General features: G+C 61.8%; 3 non-coding genes across 3 annotated transcripts in view; all 3 read left to right on the forward strand.

Annotated features, from left to right (window-relative positions):
- Positions 1–4,927: 4,927 nt before the first annotated feature.
- Positions 4,928–7,415, forward strand: LOC149053975 (small subunit ribosomal RNA). Its single transcript, XR_016192377.1, has one exon. It is a non-coding gene; the product is annotated as a small subunit ribosomal RNA (ribosomal RNA).
- A 212-nt stretch (positions 7,416–7,627) lies between these two features.
- LOC149053976 (5.8S ribosomal RNA) lies at positions 7,628–7,785 on the forward strand. The gene has a single exon (XR_016192372.1). It is a non-coding gene; the product is annotated as a 5.8S ribosomal RNA (ribosomal RNA).
- Positions 7,786–8,187: 402 nt separating this feature from the next.
- LOC149053977 (large subunit ribosomal RNA) overlaps positions 8,188–10,000 on the forward strand; it is a 4,199-nt gene continuing 2,386 nt past the window's right edge. The window contains exon 1 of the ribosomal RNA XR_016192387.1: positions 8,188–10,000. This exon is cut by the window's right edge and continues 2,386 nt beyond it. This is a non-coding gene — a ribosomal RNA (large subunit ribosomal RNA).

A 10,000-nucleotide genomic window follows, 5' to 3' on the forward strand; every position in this document is an offset into this window, starting at 1 on the left:
CGCGCGGGCGGTGCGCCTTTTTTTTTTTTTTAAAAACATTTCGCCTTACCGCTACGCAGCGACATGTGTGTTGTGCGGTGATTTTTTTTCGGCCGTGGGACTGGTGTCGGGCGGACCGCGGTCGGACGGAAAATAAAAATCCTCGGCCGTGACGTCCGAGTGCCCGGGTGACCCTCCCGGGCGGTTGTCGGGCGAAAACAAAAATATTTCACCTCGTCCCCGGGGACCAGTCTGCGGAGTGCCCGGTGACCCTGCCGGGCGGAGCGCACGCCGGTCGGCCGGTTCAGTGATCGTCTCTCTAGGTTGGTCTCGCGGCCTACACCGGGATAGGTTTAGGATAGGTTCGTGTTCGGTCGCGGTCGACTGGCCCGCAGGTCCGGGCGACGGGCGCTATTTTTTTTTTTTTGTCAAAACCGTTCGACGTGCCGACTCCATGGATTTCGGAGTAGACTGCTGCTTGTCAGCCGCGCGACCGTGATGCACAGTGTGCAGGGCTACGGTGACGACACTGTCCCATTCACCAGAGGAGGAAAGGGACAGTGAAATATCATTCGAACCAGTACTGTCCTCATCGCTATCGTGACGAGGGGGTTAGTGCACTGTCCTCATCGCTAACGGGGACGATAGGGACAGTGCACTGTCCTCATCGCTATCGGGGACGATAGGGACAGTGCACTGTCCTCATCTACCAGAAGGTAATAAGGACAGTGTGCATGTTGTATTTTCACTGTCCCAATCCGCGCGCGCCCGGTGGTCGGCCGCACTGCTACGCGGGACCGCCTGGCGGCCGGCTAGCGGGACGCGGCTTGCAGCGTTCGATTTACGCGGGTGCGTACGGTGGTCGACGACTTGCAACAACGTCACGGGTGGTCGGTTAGACGAAATGCGCTCGGGGTTGCCCGGGTAGACCGCGGTCGGTGGGACGGGAGAAGATTTGTTCATGTCGGGTGAAAAAAAAATTACCAGATGGTAATAAGGACAGTGTGCATGTTGTATTATCACTGTCCCAATCCGCGCGCGCCCGGTGGTCGGTGTCGTAGGTGGTCGGCCGCACTGCTACGCGGGACCGCCTGGCGGCGGCTAGCGGGACGCGATTTGCGTCCCGCCCGCGCAGGCGGCGCCATTTTTTTTCGTGCCGTGCAGCCACGCGGCGTGCAGGCGTTCGATTTACGCGGTGCGTACGGTGGTCGACGACTTGCAACAACGTCACGGGTGGTCGGTTAGACGAAATGCGCTCGGGGTTGCCCGGGTAGACCGCGGTCGGTGGGACGGGAGAAGATTTGTTCATGTCGGGTGAAAAAAAAATTACCAGATGGTAATAAGGACAGTGTGCATGTTGTATTATCACTGTCCCAATCCGCGCGCGCCCGGTGGTCGGTGTCGTAGGTGGTCGGCCGCACTGCTACGCGGGACCGCCTGGCGGCCGGCTAGCGGGGACGCGATTTGCGTCCCGCCCGCGCAGGCGGCGCCATTTTTTTTCGTGCCGTGCAGCCACGCGGCGTGCAGCGTTCGATTTACGCGGGTGCGTACGGTGGTCGACGACTTGCAACAACGTCACGGGTGGTCGGTTAGACGAAATGCGCTCGGGGTTGCCCGGGTAGACCGCGGTCGGTGGGACGGGAGAAGATTTGTTCATGTCGGGTGAAAAAAATTACCAGATGTAATAAGGACAGTGTGCATGTTGTATTATCACTGTCCCAATCCGCGCGCGCCCGGTGGTCGGTGTCGTAGGTGGTCGGCCGCACTGCTACGCGGGACCGCCTGGCGGCCGGCTAGCGGGACGCGATTTGCGTCCCGCCCGCGCAGGCGGCGCCATTTTTTTTCGTGCCGTGCAGCCACGCGGCGTGCAGCGTTCGATTTACGCGGGTGCGTACGGTGGTCGACGACTTGCAACAACGTCACGGGTGGTCGGTTAGACGAAATGCGCTCGGGGTTGCCCGGTAGACCGCGGTCGGTGGGACGGGAGAAGATTTGTTCATGTCGGGTGAAAAAAAATTACCAGATGGTAATAAGGACAGTGTGCATGTTGTATTATCACTGTCCCAATCCGCGCGCGCCCGGTGGTCGGTGTCGTAGGTGGTCGGCCGCACTGCTACGCGGGACCGCCTGGCGGCCGGCTAGCGGGACGCGATTTGCGTCCCGCCCGCGCAGGCGGCGCCATTTTTTTTCGTGCCGTGCAGCCACGCGGCGTGCAGCGTTCGATTTACGCGGGTGCGTACGGTGGTCGACGACTTGCAACAACGTCACGGGTGGTCGGTTAGACGAAATGCGCTCGGGGTTGCCCGGGTAGACCGCGGTCGGTGGGACGGGAGAAGATTTGTTCATGTCGGGTGAAAAAAAAATTACCAGATGGTAATAAGGACAGTGTGCATGTTGTATTATCACTGTCCCAATCCGCGCGCGCCCGGTGGTCGGTGTCGTAGGTGGTCGGCCGCACTGCTACGCGGGACCGCCTGGCGGCCGGCTAGCGGGACGCGATTTGCGTCCCGCCCGCGCAGGCGGCGCCATTTTTTTTCGTGCCGTGCAGCCACGCGGCGTGCAGCGTTCGATTTACGCGGGTGCGTACGGTGGTCGACGACTTGCAACAACGTCACGGGTGGTCGGTTAGACGAAATGCGCTCGGGGTTGCCCGGGTAGACCGCGGTCGGTGGGACGGGAGAAGATTTGTTCATGTCGGGTGGTCGGGTGAAAAAAAATTACGTAGCACTGTTACGCGCGTCCTAACGTCGTTTACGATGAACACGTATTATTTTCCAGTCGACCGTCCACGGTGGTCCGTCGAGCCGGGGTAGGTCGCATGCGGGCAGCCCGGACGTCGACGTTGCACGGGGTTTCGAAACCGGAGTTTTTGGATCGCGATTTTTTCCAAACCCAATAACTCGTTAACGGTCGGTTTTCGGTGGACGAACCAAAGAGGTGATCTCGTCGGGCGCACCGAATACTATCAGGAATAGTAGGTCCGACGGACGTGATGCGATTTTTAAATATTTTTCGATTGTGCGATTGTGGCGGGGGTATTAGTGTTCGGGTGGGGGGAACCGATACGCGCGCCGATTGCGGTAGTTGACGGGCGCGCGTCCACTGTTGCACGAGCGACGCTACGCCATTACGGGTGGTCGGTTAGACGAAATGTATTATCACTGTCCCAATCCGCGCGCCCGGTGGTCGGTGTCGTAGGCGGTCGGCCGGTACTGCTACTCGGGACCGCATGGCGGCCGGCTAGATTTGCGTCCCGCCATTTTTTTTCGTGCCGTGCCGCCAAGCGGCGTGCGTACGGTGGTCGACGACTTGTAACAACGTCACGGGTGGTCGGTTAGACGAAATGCGCTCGGGTGGCCCGGGTAGACCGCGGTCGGTGGGACGGGAGAAGATTTGTTCATGTCGGGTGGTCGGGTGAAAAAAAATTACGTAGCACTGTTACGCGCGTCCTAACGTCGTTTACGATGAACACGTATTATTTTCCAGTCGACCGTCCACGGTGGTCCGTCGAGCCGGGGTAGGTCGCATGCGGGCAGCCCGGACGTCGACGTTGCACGGGGTTTCGAAACCGGAGTTTTTGGATCGCGATTTTTTCCAAACCCAATAACTCGTTATCGGTCGGTGTTCGGTGGACGAACCAAAGAGGTGATCTCGTCGGGCGCACCGAATACTATCAGGAATAGTAGGTCCGACGGACGTGATGCGATTTTTAAATATTTTTCGATTGTGCGATTGCGGCGGGGGTATTAGTGTTCGGGTGGGGGGAACCGATACGCGCGCCGATTGCGGTAGTTGACGGGCGCGCGTCCACTGTTGCACGAGCGACGCTACGCCATTACGGGTGGTCGGTTAGACGAAATGTATTATCACTGTCCCAATCCGCGCGCCCGGTGGTCGGTGTCGTAGGTGGTCGGCCGGCTAGATTTGCGTCCCGCCACTTTTTTTCGTGCCGTGCCGCCAAGCGGCGTGCGTACGGTGGTCGACGACTTGTAACAACGTTAGGCGAAATGCGATTGTGGCGGGGGTATTAGTGTTCGGGCGGGGGGATCCGATACGGGCGCGGATTGCGGTAGTCCACGGGCGCGCGTCCACTGTTACACGAACGACGCTACGCCATTAAGGTGGAAAAACCCGGGATTTTGTAAATTTGTGAGCGGTTCGGTCGTCGGCGTTGCAGTCGACGGCCGGCCGCCGATCACGAACACCACAACAGCAAAGCCACGGGCGACGCCGAAGACGGCGCGTACACCTCGCGGCGCCCACCGGTCGCCGCCAACTGACGGTCGTCCACGTACGCGGGACACCGTCGGTTGAGTGGCCGGTCCGGTGAGAGCCGGCGGAAGGTGACACGCGTCCGCGTTTCGGCCGCCGACCCATCTCGCAATCCGAGTGGCGAAACTCAACCGGCGCCGCGCGTCCACCAGCCGGTGTTTGCGCGGCGCGCGCCAATCCACACCGATGACGACTCCCGTTACCGTTCCGCGTGTCACGAACACTCGACGCCAGAACATTCCCGCCGCGGCCGGCCATCGTCGCCGCGCCCGGCGGTCGCCGGGGCGAAGCCACGGGACGGCGGACTTCGCGTCGCGTCCCGGCTTCCCCCTCGATCTCGGCTGGGGGCCGTTACGAATCGGGCGAGAGCCGGTCTCGGTACGCTCGCCGGGGACCCGTGCACACACCGTCACCCGAACCCGGCGGTCGACCGTCACCCGGTCCGTCTCGTCAACGTGTCGCACTCCGTGTGCCGACCACACCACACACACATTTTGTTGTTGTTGAACCGCGGTCGGTCGCGCGGCCGTGACCCACAGCGGTCCCGGCCACGCGATCGCCCTCGGCGTCGGCTCGCCGCCCCCTTCCGCGGGGCGTCGGACCGGCGCTCGGACGCACGCGTCCCAGGCCGCCACGCGCGTGGCGGTCGCGGGGCGCGGTAGCAGTAAACCCGAGATCCCTGGTTGATCCTGCCAGTAGTCATATGCTTGTCTCAAAGATTAAGCCATGCATGTCTCAGTGCAAGCCGCATTAAGGTGAAACCGCGAAAGGCTCATTAAATCAGTTGTGGTTCCTTAGATCGTACCCAAGTTACTTGGATAACTGTGGTAATTCTAGAGCTAATACATGCCGACAGAGTTCCGACCGTCGCGGCGCTCTCGGGCGTCGCGCGCGGGAGGAACGCTTTTATTAGATCAAAACCGGCCCGTCGCGGCGCGCTTCGTGCGCGTCCCGATCGCGGCCCGCGCAAAGACCTGGTGACTCTGAATAACTTCGAGCTGATCGCACGGTCTCCGTACCGGCGACGCATCTTTCAAATGTCTGCCTTATCAACTGTCGACGGTAGGTTCCATGCCTACCGTGGTGGTAACGGGTAACGGGGAATCAGGGTTCGATTCCGGAGAGGGAGCCTGAGAAACGGCTACCACATCCAAGGAAGGCAGCAGGCGCGCAAATTACCCACTCCCGGAACGGGGAGGTAGTGACGAAAAATAACGATACGGGACTCATCCGAGGCCCCGTAATCGGAATGAGAACACTTTAAAACCTTTAAACGAGGATCAATTGGAGGGCAAGTCTGGTGCCAGCAGCCGCGGTAATTCCAGCTCCAATAGCGTATATTAAAGTTGTTGCGGTTAAAAAGCTCGTAGTCGGATCTGTGTCTGGGCGGTGCCGGACCACCCTGGCGGTCCGGCGTGTCGCGGCCGGCCGTGCCGCGGGACCACGTGTCCCGTCGGCGCGGTCGCCGTCGCGCTCGTCAGCCGTCTCGGGGTGTTAGTTACCGGCACGTCGGCCGGACGTATTGTCGGCAGGCGGACACGTGTCTCGTGCTCCCGGCGCGCCGCGCGGCCACGCGTCGCGCGGCCGTCGGGGTTCGACGACGGCGGCCGCCTACTCCAATCTTGCTGCGCGGTGCTCTTCACCGAGTGCCGTCGGCGGGCCGACACGTTTACTTTGAACAAATTAGAGTGCTCAAAGCAGGCTCAAATCTGGCGGGGCGGCTTCACGGCCGTCTCGTCAAAAGGCCCTGAATACTGGTCGCATGGAATAATGGAACAAGACCTCGGTCCCGCGCATCTCCGCCCTTCGCGGGCGCGCGAAACCGCCCTCCGGGGCGTTTCCGTGCGCGGGCCGCCGGGCCGCGGGCGCCAGTCGCCCGCGCGTCCCGCCGGGCCGGTTTTCGGGACCGGAGGTAATGATCAACAGAGACGGGCGGGGGCATTCGTACCGAGACGTTAGAGGTGAAATTCTTGGATCGTCTCGAGACGAACTGACGCGAAAGCATTTGCCAAGTACGTTCTCGTATGATCAAGAACGAAAGTTAGAGGTTCGAAGGCGATCAGATACCGCCCTAGTTCTAACTGTAAACGATGCCAGCTAGCGATCCGCCGGCGTTTCATTAACGACCCGGCGGGCAGCTTCCGGGAAACCGAAGCTTTTCGGTTCCGGGGGAAGTATGATTGCAAAGTTGAAACTTAAAGGAATTGACGGAAGGGCACCACCAGGAGTGGAGCCTGCGGCTTAATTTGACTCAACACGGGAAACCTCACCAGGCCCGGACACCGGAAAGATTGACAGATTGAGAGCTCTTTCTTGATTCGGTGGGTGGTGGTGCATGGCCGTTCTTAGTTGGTGGAGCGATCTGTCTGGTTAATTCCGATAACGAACGAGACTCTGTCCTGCTAACTAGGCGGGTAAACCCGGGTCGGCGTGGGCGCGGCGCCGGCGGTTTCGGCCGTCTGCGTTCGCGTTCCCGTCGGCTCGGCCCGGTATCCCCGAACGCGTTCGCCCGTCGTCCACGGCGGTCGTCGGGCGCGGCCGCGCCATCCGCGTCCCGGCGTGCGGCGGGCGTGCGGGGGTCGGGGGGCAACCTCCGGTCGCCGTGCGTCAGTCGTGCGCTGGGCTCCGCGGTGAAGCGCGCCGCGTTCGCGGCCGTCGCCGGCGGATCACGATACGTTACTAGGGCTACCGCCGGCTCCCAGGAGCTTAAACTCTTCTTAGAGGGACAGGCGGCGGACGAAAATAGCCGCACGAGACTGAGCGATAACAGGTCTGTGATGCCCTTAGATGTTCTGGGCCGCACGCGCGCTACACTGAAGGAATCAGCGTGTGTTAACATTCCTGGGCCGACAGGCTTCCGGGTAACCCGCTGAACCTCCTTCGTGCTTAGGGATCGTGGCTTGCAATTTTTCCACGTGAACGAGGAATTCCCAGTAAGCGCGAGTCATCAGCTCGCGTTGATTACGTCCCTGCCCTTTGTACACACCGCCCGTCGCTACTACCGATTGAACGACCGCAGTGAGGTCTTCGGACTGGACGCGCGTTATTCGGCCCCCTCGGGGGCTGGGTCGTCGCGCGACCGGGAAGATGACCGAACTCGGCCGTTTAGAGGAAGTAAAAGTCGTAACAAGGTTTCCGTAGGTGAACCTGCGGAAGGATCATTAGAGACGGGCCCGCGGCGCCGGCGACTCGCTTGCCGGTCTCGCGCGCGCCTAATCCGACCCCGTGGCCGCGTGCGCTCGCGCGCGACAACCGCGCACGGTTGTCGTCCGCCGACCGCCCGCGCGCCGCGACCCCCGACCGAGAGTCGACCGAAAGATGGTTACCGTCGTCGGAAGACGATTGTGTAAACGAAAAAAAAAAAAAACAAACACCCGACCCCGAACGGCGGATCACTTGGCTCGTGGATCGATGAAGACCGCAGCTATCTGCGCGTCGTCGTGTAATCCGCAGGTTATACGAACATCGACCAGTCGAACGCACATTGCGGCCTCGGTGACCCGCGGGTCCCGGGCCACGCCTGTCTGAGGGTCGTATACCGGATACTCGGCCAGACCGATGCGCCGGCACGGCAGGCGTCCGGCGGAGCGCGCGCGCCGCGTCCGGTCCTCACGGGGACCGGCGCCCGCGCGCCCGTCGGCCGCACGCCGCGCCCGCGCGAGTTTGGCGGCTCGACCGGGGAAAACGCGGGCTACCGCTCGCGGCTGCCCCCGGTCGTCCGCCCAAGTTGTGACGGCAAACAGTCACGGGTTCTCGCGCCGTCGAACGGCACGTCCCCGTCCGCCCGCCGCGCGAGAGCGCGGCCGGGTCGGCTGAGAGTCGTCCTCGAGACGCCACCTCTCCGGCAACCGAGAAGCGGACGCGGACCGTCGCCGCGCGGACGGAGCGCGGACCCGCGCACCAGTTACCACCACCACACGTACCACACACTTGTTCCGACCTCAGATCAGGCGGGACTACCCGCCGGATTTAAGCATATTAATAAGCGGAGGAAAAGAAAACAACCGTGATTCCCCCAGTAGCGGCGAGCGAACAGGGAAAAGCCCATCGCCGAATCCCGCCGCGCACTTTTGTGTCGCGGCACGTATGGGAGTTGTGGCGTACGGGCCGGCCTCGTTGCCGGGGCGCACGTGACGGTCCAAGTCTCCCTTGAACGGGGCCATGGCCCGCAGATGGTGCCAGGCCAGTAGAGGCCGTCACAGCGTTCCGGGATCGGACCGCGCCTTCGAGTCGGGTTGCTTGAGAGTGCAGCCCGAAGCGGGTGGTAAACTCCATCTAAGGCTAAATACGGCCACGAGACCGATAGTGGACAAGTACCGTGAGGGAAAGTTGAAAAGAACTTTGAAGAGAGAGTTCATAAGAACGTGAAACCGTTCGGGTGTAAACGGACAGAGCCCGCGAGTCCCCGCCGGGCGAATTCACGGTCGGTGGTCTCACCGCCGGCCGGATCTTTCGCTCGGTCAGCGGACGTCGCGACTCGTTGGGCGCCGGCCGAAGGGCCCGGGTGGCGGTTCGTCGCGGCGGTCGCGCCTCGGCGTGACCGTTCGCGCCGAACCCCGGTGCTCCTGGTCGGCTCGCCCGACGGCATGAACCGTCGACGCGGCCCCGTCGCAGGCGGGGTCCCGTCGGTCGGCGACGAGTTTCGGGCTACTTTCCGACCCGTCTTGAAACACGGACCAAGGAGTCTAACGTGTGCGCGAGTCAACGGTGATCTCACGAAAAACCACGTTTGGCGCAATGAAAGTGAACCGTTTACGGTGCGGACGATGGCCTAGCGACCGAACCCACCGGCGTTCAAAGTCGCGCTGGTCCGCAGTCCGGGGGCGTCTCCGCCAGGTCGGCTCCGGCCGTCCGGGGGCGCACCCTTAGCGCACACGTTGGTACCCGAAAGATGGTGAACTATGCCTGGCCAGGATGAAGTCAGGGGAAACCCTGATGGAGGTCCGCAGCGATTCTGACGTGCAAATCGATCGTCTGAGCTGGGTATAGGGGCGAAAGACTAATCGAACCATCTAGTAGCTGGTTCCATCCGAAGTTTCCCTCAGGATAGCTGGCGCCGATGTGTCCCGCCCGTTCGCGGGCGTACGGACGCCGGTGGGACTCCGCGCTGTACGGCGCGGTAACAACCCGCTCGTAACACGGAGGATGTCTCATACGGTAAAGCGAATGATTAGAGGACATTGGGGCCGAAACGACCTCAACCTATTCTCAAACTATAAATGGGTGAGATCGCCGGCTTTACCTGGTACACCGCGTGAACCGCGTGCGAAGCCGGCGACGGAACCCTAGGCGCTTAGTGGGCCATTTTTGGTAAGCAGAACTGGCGCTGCGGGATGAACCGAACGCCGAGTTAAGGCGCCGAAATCGACGCGTATTCAGAGACCATGAAAGGCGTTGGTTGCTGATGACAGCAGGACGGTGGCCATGGAAGTCGGAATCCGCTAAGGAGTGTGTAACAACTCACCTGCCGAAGCAACTAGCTCTGAAAATGGATGGCGCTGGAGCGTCGTGCCTATACTCGGCCGTCGGCGGCACAGTGGGGCCGGTCGTCGCTCGCGGCGGCCGGTCCCGGCAAGCCCCGACGAGTAGGATGGCGCGGCGGTGTGCGTCGAAGGGCAGGTCGCGAGACCGCCTGGAGCCGCCGTCGGTGCAGATCTTGGTGGTAGTAGCAAATACTCGAGAGGGGCCCTCGGGGGCTGCCGTGGAGAAGGGTTTCTTGTGAACAGCCGTTGTCCAAGAGTCAGTCGAT

Source organism: Diuraphis noxia, unplaced genomic scaffold (assembly GCF_037042655.1).
Source record: "Diuraphis noxia isolate RWA-SAM2 unplaced genomic scaffold, SU_Dnox_SAM2 contig0017, whole genome shotgun sequence".
Classification (NCBI taxonomy): Eukaryota; Metazoa; Arthropoda; class Insecta; order Hemiptera; family Aphididae; genus Diuraphis; species Diuraphis noxia.